The sequence below is a fragment of the Tursiops truncatus genome, chromosome 1 (assembly GCF_011762595.2).
Source record: "Tursiops truncatus isolate mTurTru1 chromosome 1, mTurTru1.mat.Y, whole genome shotgun sequence".
NCBI lineage: Eukaryota > Metazoa > Chordata > Mammalia > Artiodactyla > Delphinidae > Tursiops > Tursiops truncatus.
This window is the reverse complement of record NC_047034.1, coordinates 161,957,880-161,970,444: the sequence shown is the minus strand read 5'-3', so window position 1 is coordinate 161,970,444 and position 12,565 is coordinate 161,957,880. Positions and strand designations below refer to the sequence as shown.

The 12,565-nt window shown below is 41.7% G+C and overlaps 1 long non-coding RNA gene and 1 pseudogene across 1 annotated transcript; both read left to right on the top strand.

Moving 5' to 3' along the window:
* The first annotated feature begins 1,211 nt into the window (after positions 1-1,211).
* Positions 1,212-2,170, top strand: LOC101323101 (translationally-controlled tumor protein pseudogene; annotated as a pseudogene).
* Positions 2,171-11,317: 9,147 nt separating this feature from the next.
* On the top strand, positions 11,318-12,152 carry LOC141276654 (uncharacterized). The gene is made up of 2 exons (XR_012326537.1): positions 11,318-11,598; positions 11,938-12,152. It is a non-coding gene; the product is annotated as an uncharacterized lncRNA (long non-coding RNA).
* The last annotated feature ends 413 nt before the right edge of the window (positions 12,153-12,565 follow it).

Below are 12,565 nucleotides of genomic sequence, written 5' to 3'. Positions count from 1 at the left end.
AAATCACAAGGCTCCTTATATAAGGGAGGAAAGAGGGTCAGAGCCAGAGAAAGAAACTTAACAACAGAACCAGGAGCTGGAGTGATGTGGCCATAAGCCAAGGAGCTAGAAAAAGGAAGGGGAGGGATTCTCCCCTAGGAACACAACCTGCCAACACCTTGGTTTTAGCCCCATGAGACCCATTTCAGACTTCTGACCTCCAGAACTATAAGAGAATAAATTGTGTTGTGTGAAGCCACTGCGTTTGTGGTAACTTGTTACATACAGCAGGAAATCAATACATGACCCCTCTTCTTTTGACAACAGTACCCCAATTTTGCTTTGGGGAAAGCAGCTCAATTCTAAGCCTATATACTCCAAAGAAGCTAACTCTAAGCTGGGGCTCCAATGGTGGGGTAGGTGACATAGCCTAAGCCAGTCTCCCATCCCACCCCCTCCCCCGCCAGCCACATTGATCAATCAGGCATATGATCTCAGCCAGCCCCATCAGAGCAAATCTCGGGATTTACGCTAGGGCTGCTGGGGGAAAGGGCCTCACCCCTCTTTGCTGAATGTGAAGGAGGAAGCACGCAGCCCTGGGAGCCACTGGCAGCCATCTCACAACCAGGGGAGAGAGACTGTCTGAGAACCGAGTCCATATGGAATAGTACGGCTGAGAGAGGGAAGAAAAAGAGTAACCGGATCCTAACACAGGGCTGCTGTTCACCTGGTACGCACTGGAATGGCTGATTATTGTTGAAATATTTCTGTTGGTAAGTAAATGCTGCCCAGACCCCCCTGGGAATAGGAGTGACTTTGCCACTTCCTCCTAGCCACCCTTCTGCAATCCCTGAACTTCCCCATGATCCGGTAACTGAAGAATTAATGTCAGAACCAGCAGGGGACTTCCAGGACACTCCCTCTTACTGTTCTGAGGGTCAATGACAAAGCAAGGCCAGTTGTTAAATATTTTCAATGTCATTCCAGTACTCATACTATGGTTTGAACCCCTCTATTCAACTGGGTCCAAACATCTACTCCTGGACTATTCTGGAGTTACTGAGACAATATGTTCTTTTGATGGTGTTGTTGAAACCAGTAGAAGTCAAGGTTTGTCACTTGATAACCCAAAGAGACACCACACTTTTCCAACCGCTCTCCACTCCCTGCCGTGCACTGCTGCCCTGAGCTCTGGGCTCCTACTAAGCTAGCGCCTCCCTCTCCTTCCCATCATGATCATCTACCGGGACCTCATCAACCATGATGAGATGATCTCTGATATCTACAAGATCCGGGAGGTCATGGGGGTGGGGTGGGGGGCTGTATCTGCAGGTGGAGGGGAAGATAGTAGGACAGAGGGTAACACTGATGACTTGCTCATTGGTGGAAATGCCTCCGCTGAAGGCCGGGAGGGCGAAGGTACCGAAAGCACAGTAATCACTGGTGTGGGTATTGTTATGAACCGTCACTTGCAGGAAACCAGCTTCACAAGAGAAGCCTACAAAAAGTACATCAGGGACTTCCCTGGTGGGTCAGTGGTTAAGAATCCGCCTGCCGATGCTAGGGACAGGGGTTCGAGCACTGGACCGGGAAGATCCCACATGCCACTGAGCAACTAAGCCCGTGCGCCACAACTACTGAGCCTGCGCTCTAGAGCCCACGAGCCACAACTACTGAAGCCCACGCACCTAGAGCCTGTGCTCCACAACAAGAGAAGCCACCGCAATGAGAAGCCCACGCACCACAACGAAGAGTAGCCCCCGCTCGCCTCAACTAGAGAAAGCCCACACACAGCAACAAAGACCCAATGCAGCCAAAAATAAATAAATAAATTTCTTTTTTTAAAAAAAGTACATCAAAATTATATGAAGTCAATCAAAGGGAAACTTGAAGAACAGAGATCAGAAAGAGTAAAACCTTTACGACAGGGGCTGCAGAACAAATCAAACACATCCTTGCTAATTTCAAAAACGATCAGTTCTTTACTGGTGAAAACATAAGTCCAGATGGCATGGCTGCTCTGCTGGACTACCGTGAGGGTGGTGTGACCCCATGTATGATTTTCTTTAGGGAAGGCTTAGGGATGGATTACTTAGGGATAGATTACTTCGGGATAGATTACTTCGGATCTATCACCTATCGTCATAACTGGCTGGCTGCTGCCTTTCATCCACACAACACCAGGACTTAGACAAATGGGACTGATGTCACCTTGAACTCTTCATTTATTTTGACATTGTTTTATTTGGAGTAGAGCCATTGTTTTTGAGGAAGAAAACCACAAAACATGTCATGTAGGTTGTCTAAAAAACGAAATGCATTTAAACTAAACAAAAAACAAACAAAAAAAGAGACCCCACAAACACCAGGAGATGTGAGGTCACAGAAGCCAGGTGATAAGAGTTTTAAGAAGAAAGGACTGGTTAACAGAGTCAAATGCTGCTGAGAAGTGGAAACACTGAAACCTCATAAACGTGTAAACCATTTGAGCCCAGGGCAAGTGCTCCCAGAGGTGGTTCCTCTCTCTTCTAGTCTCCTACAGCTCCATCCAGAAATATTCATATAGGTTAGATTTAGCTGCATGTAACAGGAAATCCAAAACAGCAGAGACTTAAACAAGAGAGAATTTTATTTCTCTCTCAAATAGAAGTGGCCCAGAAGTAGGCAATAGAGGGCGGGGATGGTACGCCACCAGTATCACGGGCCCAGGCTCCTTGTATCATTCTCTTCTACCATCACGGCAAAGAACTTCCATTTTCAAGGTCACTTCAAGGCCAAAGACAGCCGTTGGAGTACCAAATTCCAGGTGAGAAGAGAAAGGAGGCACAGGCAGAAGAGGCTCACTTAGCTGAGTCAACTCCCTTGAAGTAACATTTCCAGAAGTCCTATCAGCTCTTTCACTTACATCTCTAAAGTAAGTCAGAAAGAGAAAGACAAGTATCGTATAATATTACTTATATGTGGAATCTAGAAAAATGGTACAGATGAACTTATTTGCAAAGCAGAAATAGAGTCACAGATGTAGAAAACAAACTTATGGTTACCAAGGGGGGAAGGAGGGGTGGGATGAACTGGGAGACTGAGACTGACATATACACAGTACTATATATAACATAGATAACTAATGAGAACCTACTGTATAGAATACTGTGTATACTGCACAGGGAACTCTACTCAATACTCTGTAGTGACCTAAATGGGAAGGAAATCTAAAAAACAGTGGATATATGTATATGTATAACTGACTCACTTTGCTATACAGCAGAAACTAACACAACATTGTAAAGCAAGTATACTCCATAAAAACCTTTTACTTACATCTCATTAGCTGGAACTTAGTCACAAGGCTGGCTCCCCGAGGCTGTAAGGAAGTATAGTCTTTAAGCTGGATGCATTGTTACTGCCAATAAAATAGGGGTTCTGGGACTTCCCTGGTGGTACAGTGGTTAAGAATCTGTCTGCCAATGCAGGGGACACGGGTTCGAGCCCTGGTCCGGGAAGATCCCACATGCAGCAGAGCAACTAAGCTTGTGCTCCACCACTACTGAGCCTGCGCTCCAAAGCCCGTGCGCCACACCACTGAGCCCACGTGCCACAACTACTGAAGCCTGCGCGCCTAGAGCCACCACACTGCAACAAAGAGTAGCCCCTGCTCGCCACAACTAGAGAAAGCATGCACGGCACCGAAGACCCAATGCAGCCAAAAATAAATAAATTTATTTTTTAAAAATAGGGGTTCTGTTTTGGAGTAGGGAGAGAATGGATATTAGGTAACCGGCAACATTGCCGCAATTAACTGCTCACATTCGATGGCCCATGTAATGGTCCTTGACAGGTTACAAAATGGTTTTGTCTCCATTGCCTCCCCCTCACCTTCTAACACATCTCTGCAGTAGTTGTCATCACCCCCATTTTTACAATTGGAGAAAATGAGGCTCAGAGATAGGCATTCAGTTACCTAAGGCCAAACAACTAGTGATGACAGAAGTGGGAGACAAATCTAGATCTAACTCCAAGGCCAGGGTTCTTCCGCATTCCCCGTCTTGCCTTCCTGAACAATTTTTGGCTGCTGCTGTAATTAGAATTCATTTGTTGTGAAACATCCATAATGTTGCAGGCCGTGAGATCAAGTATTGCTATAAACAATGAAACAATGAACTGCAGAGAGCAATGATCATCTCCTCCGTTTCTAGTCTCCCCCTCCCGCTCCCTAGTGCCCACAGGGTACATAATAAGCCAGGGCACTGTAAGTTACTGCCCTCCCTGGACAATGCCCAGCCTGGGGCAACATCGGTGCCAGTTGAGGAGATACTGTAGGGGTATCAGCAGTTAATCTGAGGAGAAATCGGCTTCCTGTCATCCAAGAACAACCGATTTGCATTCCAAGTGTCAAATCATCCTCTCCCTAGGAGAGAGAAAAGAACCAACATTTACTATATCCATTTTACAAATAAGGAAACCGAGGCTGGGGAGGTGAAGTGATTCACCCAGGATTGCACAGCCAGTGACGGAGCTGAGATTCAAAAGATTTGTAGCATTTGCTAATTTCTGTGGTGTAAATACTCAGTCAAGCTACCAACATGACATCTCTGAACACAGACTTGGGAAGAGATGCTCACAGTAGACCCTCACAAGCCAGGATGACCCAGCTCTAGTACCACCGAATAGCAGACATAACATACTATTGCATTTTTAACACATCTGCCACTTGCTGGAGTGTGAAGGCAGAGACTTTATCTTTTTCTGTCCCCACAGCACATGGCAGAGTGCTACCTATGATGGGCAATCATTAAACATTGGGGAATGAAAGAAGGAAACCCATTCTCTTTTTTTTAAACTAATTTTTATTGGAGTATAGTTGATTTACACTGTGGTGTTAGTTTCTGCTGTGCAGCAAAGTGAATCAGTTATCCATATACATATATCCACTCTTTTTTAGATTCTAGTCCCATATAGGTCATTACAGAGTACTGAGTAGAGTTCCCTGTGCTATACAGTAGGTTCTCATTAGTTATCTATTTTATATATAGTAGCGTGTATATATCAAACCCAATCTCCCAATTTATCCCTCCCACCCCCCTTCCCCCACTTGGTAACCATAAGTTTGTTTTCTACATCTGTGACCCTACTTCTGTTTTGTAAATAGGTTCATTTGTGGCATTTTTTTAGATTCCACATATAAACGGTATCATATGATATTTATCTTTCTCTGACTTACTTCACTCAGTCTGACAATCTCTAGGTCTATCCATGTGGCTGCAGATGGCATTATTTCATTCTTTTTTGTGGCTGAGTACTATTCCATTGTGTATATACATATATATATGCCCACACCCATTTTCTTTTCACGAGGCCATGCTGCCTCAGACAGCCACATGTACCAAAAATATTACATATGTATAGAATTTTACTGACTAAACTCTTTCACACACAGTAACTCAGGCAGAGTTTGTTGACTCCATGGCAGGCAACCCCACCTTGAACATGCTGGACCCACTGTAAGAACAGCTCCTTTGGAAGTCTGAATTTCTCTCCCCTCACCTCATGTCTTCCTACCCCATCCTCCCCCCACTTTTTTCCAACTTTTGTGTGTGTGTGTTAACATAAAATTGACTATTGTAGCCATTTTTTTGGGTCATTTTGTAATTTGATTTATTAAGTTTTGCAAAGGAATTTTATTGCTTTTTATGGAAATTTAATCTTGATCTTCATACCTAGAATCTATTATAATTTTTAATACTTTTAAAATTATTAATATTAGTTTACTCAATCCCTCACTTTATTTCCTGTTGTTTTGCTGCTCGGACGTTTTGGACTTTTAAATTATTTTAGATAGCTCTTCTTCTCACTCCCAGAGGAAAATGACCTGCTCTTGTAATAATCCTCTGGCATTATTCTGATTTCTTTTAACTCAATAAGGGGTCTATTCAAAGGAAATTGAAGTCCTGACATTGAATTCTAAAACAATTCTCCCTTTGACACTTTATCCAATTCTTTTTTTTAAATTTTATTTTATCTATTTTTTTATACAGCAGGTCCTTATTAGTCATCAATTTTATACACATCAGTGTATACATGTCAATCCCAATCACCCAATTCATCACACCAACCCCTTCGCCACCGCCGCTTTACATCCTTGGTGTCCATATGTTTGTTGTCTACATCTGTGTCTCAATTTCTGCCCTGGAAACAGGTTCATTTTTCTAGGTTCCACATACATGCGTTAATATACGATATTTATTTTTCTCTTTCTGACTTACTTCACTCTGAATGACAGTCTCTAGATCCATACACATTTCTACAAATGACCCAATTTTATTCCTTTTTATGGCTGAGTAATATTCCATTGTATATAATGCACCACATCTTCTTTATCCATTCATCTGTCAATGGGCATCTGGGTTGCTTCCATGACCTGGCTGTTGTCAATAGTGCTGCAATGAACATTGGGGTGTATATATCTTTTTGAATTATGGTTTTCTCTGGGTATATGCCCAGTAGTGGGATTGCTGGATCATATGGTAATTCTATTTTTAGTTTTTTAAGGAACCTCCATACTGTTCTCCATAGTGGCTATATCAATTTACATTCCCACCAACAGTTCAAGAGGGTTCCCTTTCTCCACACCCTCTCCAGCACTTGTTGTTTATAGCTCTTCTGATGATGCCCATTCTAACTGGCGTGAGGTGATACCTCATTGTAGTTTTGATTTGCATTTCTCTAATAATTAGTGATGTTGAGCAGCTTTTCATGTGCTTCTTGGCCATCTGTATGTCTTCTTTGGAGAAATGTTCATTTAGGTCTTCTGCCCATTTTTGGACTGGGTTGTTTGTTTTTTTAATATTGAGCTGCATGAGCTGTTGATATATTTTGGAGATTAATCCTTTGTCCATTGATTTGTTTGCAATTACTTTCTCCCATTCTGAGGGTTGTCTTTTTGTCTTGTTTATGGTTTCCTTTGCTGTGCAAAAGCTTAGAAGTTTCATTAGGTCTCATTTGTTTATTTTTGTTTTTATTTCCATTACTCTAGGAGGTGGATCAAAAAAGATCTTGCTGTGATTTATGTCAAAGAGTGTTCTTCCTGTGTTTTCCTCTAAGAGTTTTATAGTGTCCGGTCTTACATTTAGGTCTCTAACCCATTTTGAGTTTATTTTTGTGTATGGTGTTAGGGAGTGTTCTAATTTCATTCTTTTACATGTAGCTGTCCAGTTTTCCCAGCACCACTTATTAAACAGACTGTCTTTTCTCCATTGTATATCCTTGCCTCCTTTGTCATAGATTAGTTGACCATAGGTGTGTGGGTTTATCTCTGGGCTTTCTATCTTGTTCCATTGATCTATGTTTCTGTTTTTGTGCCAGTACCATATTGTCTTGATTACTGTAGCTTTGTACTATAGTCTGAAGTCAGGGAGTCTGATTCCTCCAGCTCCGTTTTTTCCCTCAAGATTGCTTTGACTATTTGGGGTCTTTTGTGTCTCCATACAAATTTTAAGATTTTTGGTTCTAGTTCCGTTAAAAATGCCATTGGTAATTTGATAGGGATTGCAATGAATCTGTAGATTGCTTTGGGTAGTATAGTCATTTTCACAATATTGATTCTTCCAATCCAAGAACATGGTATACCTCTCCATCTGTTGGTATCATTTTTAATTTCTTTCAGCAGTGTCTTGTAGTTCTCTGCATACAGGTCTTTTGTCTCCCTAGGTAGGTTTATTCCTAGGTATTTTATTCTTATTGTTGCAATGGTAAATGAGAGTGGTTCCTTAATTTCTCTTTCAGATTTTTCATCATTAGTGTTTAGGAATGCAAGAGATTTCTGTGCATTAATTTTGTATCCTGCAACTTTACCAAATTCATTGATTAGCTCTAGTAGTTTTCTGGTGGCATCTTGAGGATTCTCTATGTATAATGTCAACTGCAAACAGTGACAGTTTTACTTCTTCTTTTCCAATTTGGATTCCTTTTATTTCTTTTTCTTCTCTGATTGCCATGGCTAGAACTTCCAAAACTATGTTGAATAATAGTGGCAAGAGTGGACGTCCTTGTCTTGTTCCTGATCTTAGAGGAAATGCTTTCAGTTTTTCACAATTGAGAATGATGTTGGCTGTGGGTTTGTCATATATGGCCTTTATTATGTAGAGGTAGGTTCCCTCTATGCCCACTTCCTGGAGAGTTTTTATCATAAATGGGTGTTGAATTTTGTCAAAAGCTTTTTCTGCATCTCTTGAGACGATCATATGGTTTTTATTCTTCAGTCTGTTAATAAGGTTTATTACCTTGATTGATTTGCGTATATTGAAGAATCCTTGCATCACTGGGATAAATCCCACCTGATCATGGTGTATGATCCTTTTAATGTGTTGTTGGATTCTGTTTGCTAGTATTTTGTTGAGGATTTTTGTATCTATGATCATCAGTGATATTGGTCTGTAATTTTCTTTTTTTGTAGTGTCTTTGACTGGTTTTTGTATCAGGGTGATAATGGCCTCATAGAATGAGTTTGAGAGTGTTCCTTCCACTGCAATTTTTTGTAAGAGTTTGAGAAGGATGAGTGTTACCTCTTCTCTAAATGTTTGATAAAATTCACCTGTGAGGGCTTCCCTGGTGGCACAGTGGTTGAGAGTCCACGTGCTGATGCAGGGGACACGGGTTCGTGCCCCGGTCCAGTAAGATCCCACATGCCGCGGAGCAGCTGGGCCCGTGAGCCATGGCCCCTGAGCCTGCACGTCCAGAGCCTGTGCTCCACAACGGGAGGGGCCACAGCAGTGGGAGACCCGCGTACCACAAAAAAAAAAAAAAAAAAAAAAAAAAAAATTCACCTGTGAAGCTATCTGGTCCTGGACTTTTTTTTGTTGGAAGATTTTTAAATCAAGTTTCAATTAAATTACTTGTGATTGGTCTGTTCATATTTTCTATTTCTTCCTGGTTCAGTCTTGGAACGTTATACCTTTCTAAGAATTTGTCCATTTCTTCCAGGTTGCCCATTTTATTGGCATAGAGTTGCTTGTAGTAGTCTCTTAGGATGCTTTGTATTTCTGCGGTGTCATAATTTCTCCTTTTTCATTTCTAATTTTATTGATTTGAGTCCTCTCCCTCTTTTTCTTGATGAGTCTGGCTAATGGTTTATCAATTTTGTGTATCTTCTCAAAGAACCAACTTTTAGTTTTATTGATTTTTGCTATTGTTTTCTTTGTTTCTATTTCATTTATTTCTGCTCTGATCTTTATGATTTCTTTCCTTCTGCTAACTTTGGGCTTTGTTTGTTATTTTTACTCTAATTCCTTTAGGTGTAAGGTTAGATTGTTTATTTGAGATTTTTCTTATTTCTTGAGGTAGGCTTGTATAGCTATAAACTTCCCTCTTAGAACTGCTTTTGCTGCCTCCTATAGGTTTTGGATCGTTGTGTTTTCATTGTCATTTGTTTCTAGGTATCTTTTGATTTCCTCTTTGGTTTCTTCAGTGATCTCTTGGTTATTAGTAATATATTATTTAGCCTCCTTGTGTTTGTGTTTTTTACTTTTTTTCCCTGTAATTCATTTCTAATCTCATAGTGTTGTGGTCCGAAAAGATGCTTGATATGATTTCAATTTTCTTAAATTTATTGTGGCTTGATTTGTGACCCAAGATGTGATCTCTCCTGGAGAATGTTCCATGCAAATTTGAGAAGAAAGTGTAATCTGCTGTTTTTGGATGGAATGTCCTATAAATATCAATTAAATCTATCTGGTCTATTGTGTCTTTTAAAGCTTCTGTTTCCTTATTTATTTCCAATTTGGATGAACTGTCCATTGGTGTAAGTGAGGTGTTAAAATCCCCCACTATTATTGTGTTACTGTCGATTTCCTCTTTTATAGCTTTTAGCAGTTGCCTTATGTATTGAGGTGCTCCTATGTTGGGTGCATATATATTTATAATTGTTTTATCTTCTTCCTGGATTGATCCCTTGATCACTATGTAGTGTCCTTCCTTGTCTCTTGTAACATTCTTTATTTTAAAGTCTATTTTATCTGATATGAGTATTGCTACTCCAGCTTTCTTTTGATTTCCATTTGCATGGAATATCTTTTTCCATCCCTTCACTTTCAGTCTGTATGTGTCCCTAGGTCTGAAGTGGGTCTCTTGTAGACAGCATATAGATGGGTCTTGTTTTTGTATCCATTCAGCAAGCCTGTGTCTTTTGGTTGGAGCATTTAATCCATTCACAGTTAAGGTAATTATCAATATGTATGTCCCTATAACCATTTTCTTAATTGTTTTGGGTTTGTTTTTGTAGGTCCTTTTCTTCTCTTGTGTTTCCCACTTAGAGAAGTTCCTTTAGCATTTGTTGTAGAGCTGGTTTGGTGGTGCTGAATTCTCTTAGCTTTTGCTTGTCTGTAAAGCTTTTGATTTCTCCATTGAATCTGAATGAGATCCTTGTCAGGTAGAGTAATCTTGGTTGTAGGTTCTTCCCTTTCATCACTTTAAGTATATCATGCCACTCCCTTCTCGCTTGCAAAGTTTCTGCTGTGAAATCAGCTGTTAACCTTATGGGAGTTCCCTTGTGTGTTATTTGTTGTTTTTCCCTTGCTGCTTTCAATAATTTTTTCTGTCTTTACTTTTTGCCAGTTTGATTACTGTGTGTCTCGGCATGTTTCTCTTTGGGTTTATCCTGCCTGGGACTCTCTGCGCTTCCTGGACTTGGGTGGCTATTTCCTTTCCCATGTTAGGGAAGTTTTCGACTAAAATCTCTTCAGATATTTTCTTGGGTCCTTTCTCTCTCTCTTCTCCTTCTGGGACCCCTATAATGCGAATGTTGTTGCGCTTAATGTTGTCCCAGAGGTCTCTTAGGCTGTCTTCATTTCTTTTCATTCTTTTTTCTTTATTCTGTTCCGCGGCAGTGAATTCCACCATTCTGTCTTCCAGGTCACTTATCCGTTCTTCTGCCTCAGTTATTCTACTATTGATTCCTTCTAATGTAGTTTTCATTTCAGTTATTGCATTGCTCATCTCTGTTTGTTTGTTCTTTAATTCTTCTAGGTCTTTGTTAAACATTTCTGGCATTTTCTTGATCTTTGCCTCCATTCTTTTTCCGAGGTCCTGGATCATCTTCACTATCATTATTCTGAATTCTTTTTCTGGAAGGTTGCCTATCTCCACTTCATTTAGTTGTTTTTCTGGGGTTTTATCTTGTTCCTTCATCTTGTACATAGCCCTCTGCCTTTTGATCTTGTTTATCTTTCTGTGAATGTAGTTTTTGTTCCACAGGCTGCAGGATTGTAGTTCTTGCTTCTGCTTTCTTCCCTCTGGTGGATGAGGCTATCTAAGAGGCTTATGCAAGTTTCCTGATGGGAGGGACTGGTGTTGGGTAGAGCTGGCTGTTGCACTGGTGGGCAGAGTTCAGTAAAACTTTAATCTGTTTGTCTGCTGATGGGTGGGGCTGGGTTCCCTACCTGTTGGTTGTTTGGCCTGAGGTGACCCAACACTGGAGCCTACCTGGGCTCTTTGCTGGGCCTAATGGCGGACTCTGTGAGGGCTAATGCCAAGGAGTGCTTCCCAGAACTTCTGCTGCCAGTGTCCTTGTCCCCACGGTGAGCCACAGCCACTGCCCACCTCTGCAGGAGACCCCTCCAACACTAGCAAGTAGGTCTGGTTCAGTCTCCCCTGGGGTCACTGCTCCTTCCCCTGGGTCCTGATGTGTACACTACTTTGTGTGTGCCCTCCAAGAGTGGAGTCTCTGTTTCCCCCAGTCCTGTCGAAGTCCTGCAATCAAATCCCACTAGCCTTCAAAGTCTGATTCTCTAGGGATTCTTCCTCCCGTTGCTGGACCCCCAGGTTGGGAACCTGACGTGGGGCTCAGAACCTTCACTCTAATGGGTGGACTTCTGTGGTATAAGTGTTCTCCAGTTTGTGAGTCACCCACCCAGCAGTTATGGGATTTGCTTTTACTGTGATTGCACCCCTCGTACCATCTCATTGCAGCTTCTCCTTTGTCTCTGGATGTGGAGTATCTTTTTTGGTGAGTTCCAGTGTCCTCCTGTCGATGATTGTCCAGCAGCTAGCTGTGATTCTGGTGTTCTCACAAGAGGGAGTGAGAGCACGTCCTTCTACTCTGCCATCTTGGTTCCTGATCTCAGCCATTTTTAAAAAAATAACTTTTCTTTTTTTTCCTTTAATAAATTTATTTATTTATTTATTTTTGGTTGCGTTTGGTCTTTGTTGCTGTGCGTGGGCTTTCTCTAGTTGCAGCGAGAGGGGGCTACTCTTCGTTGTGGTGCACGGGCTTCTCATTGTGGTGGTTTCTCTTGTTGCGGACCATGGGCTTTATGTGTGTGGGCTTCAGTAGCTGTGGCACATGGGCTGAAGAGTGCAGGCTCAGTAGTTGTGGTGCATGGGCTTAGTTGCTCCATGGCATGTGGGATCTTCCCGGACCAGGGCTCGAACCCGTGTCCCCTGCATTGGCAGGCAGATTCTTAACCACTGCACCACTAGGGAAGCCCTACTGTAGCCATTTTTAAGTGTACAGTTTAGTGACACTTACAGATTATTGTGCACCGATCACCACCATCCATCTCTAAAACTTTTTCATCTTCTCAAACTGAAACTCCAA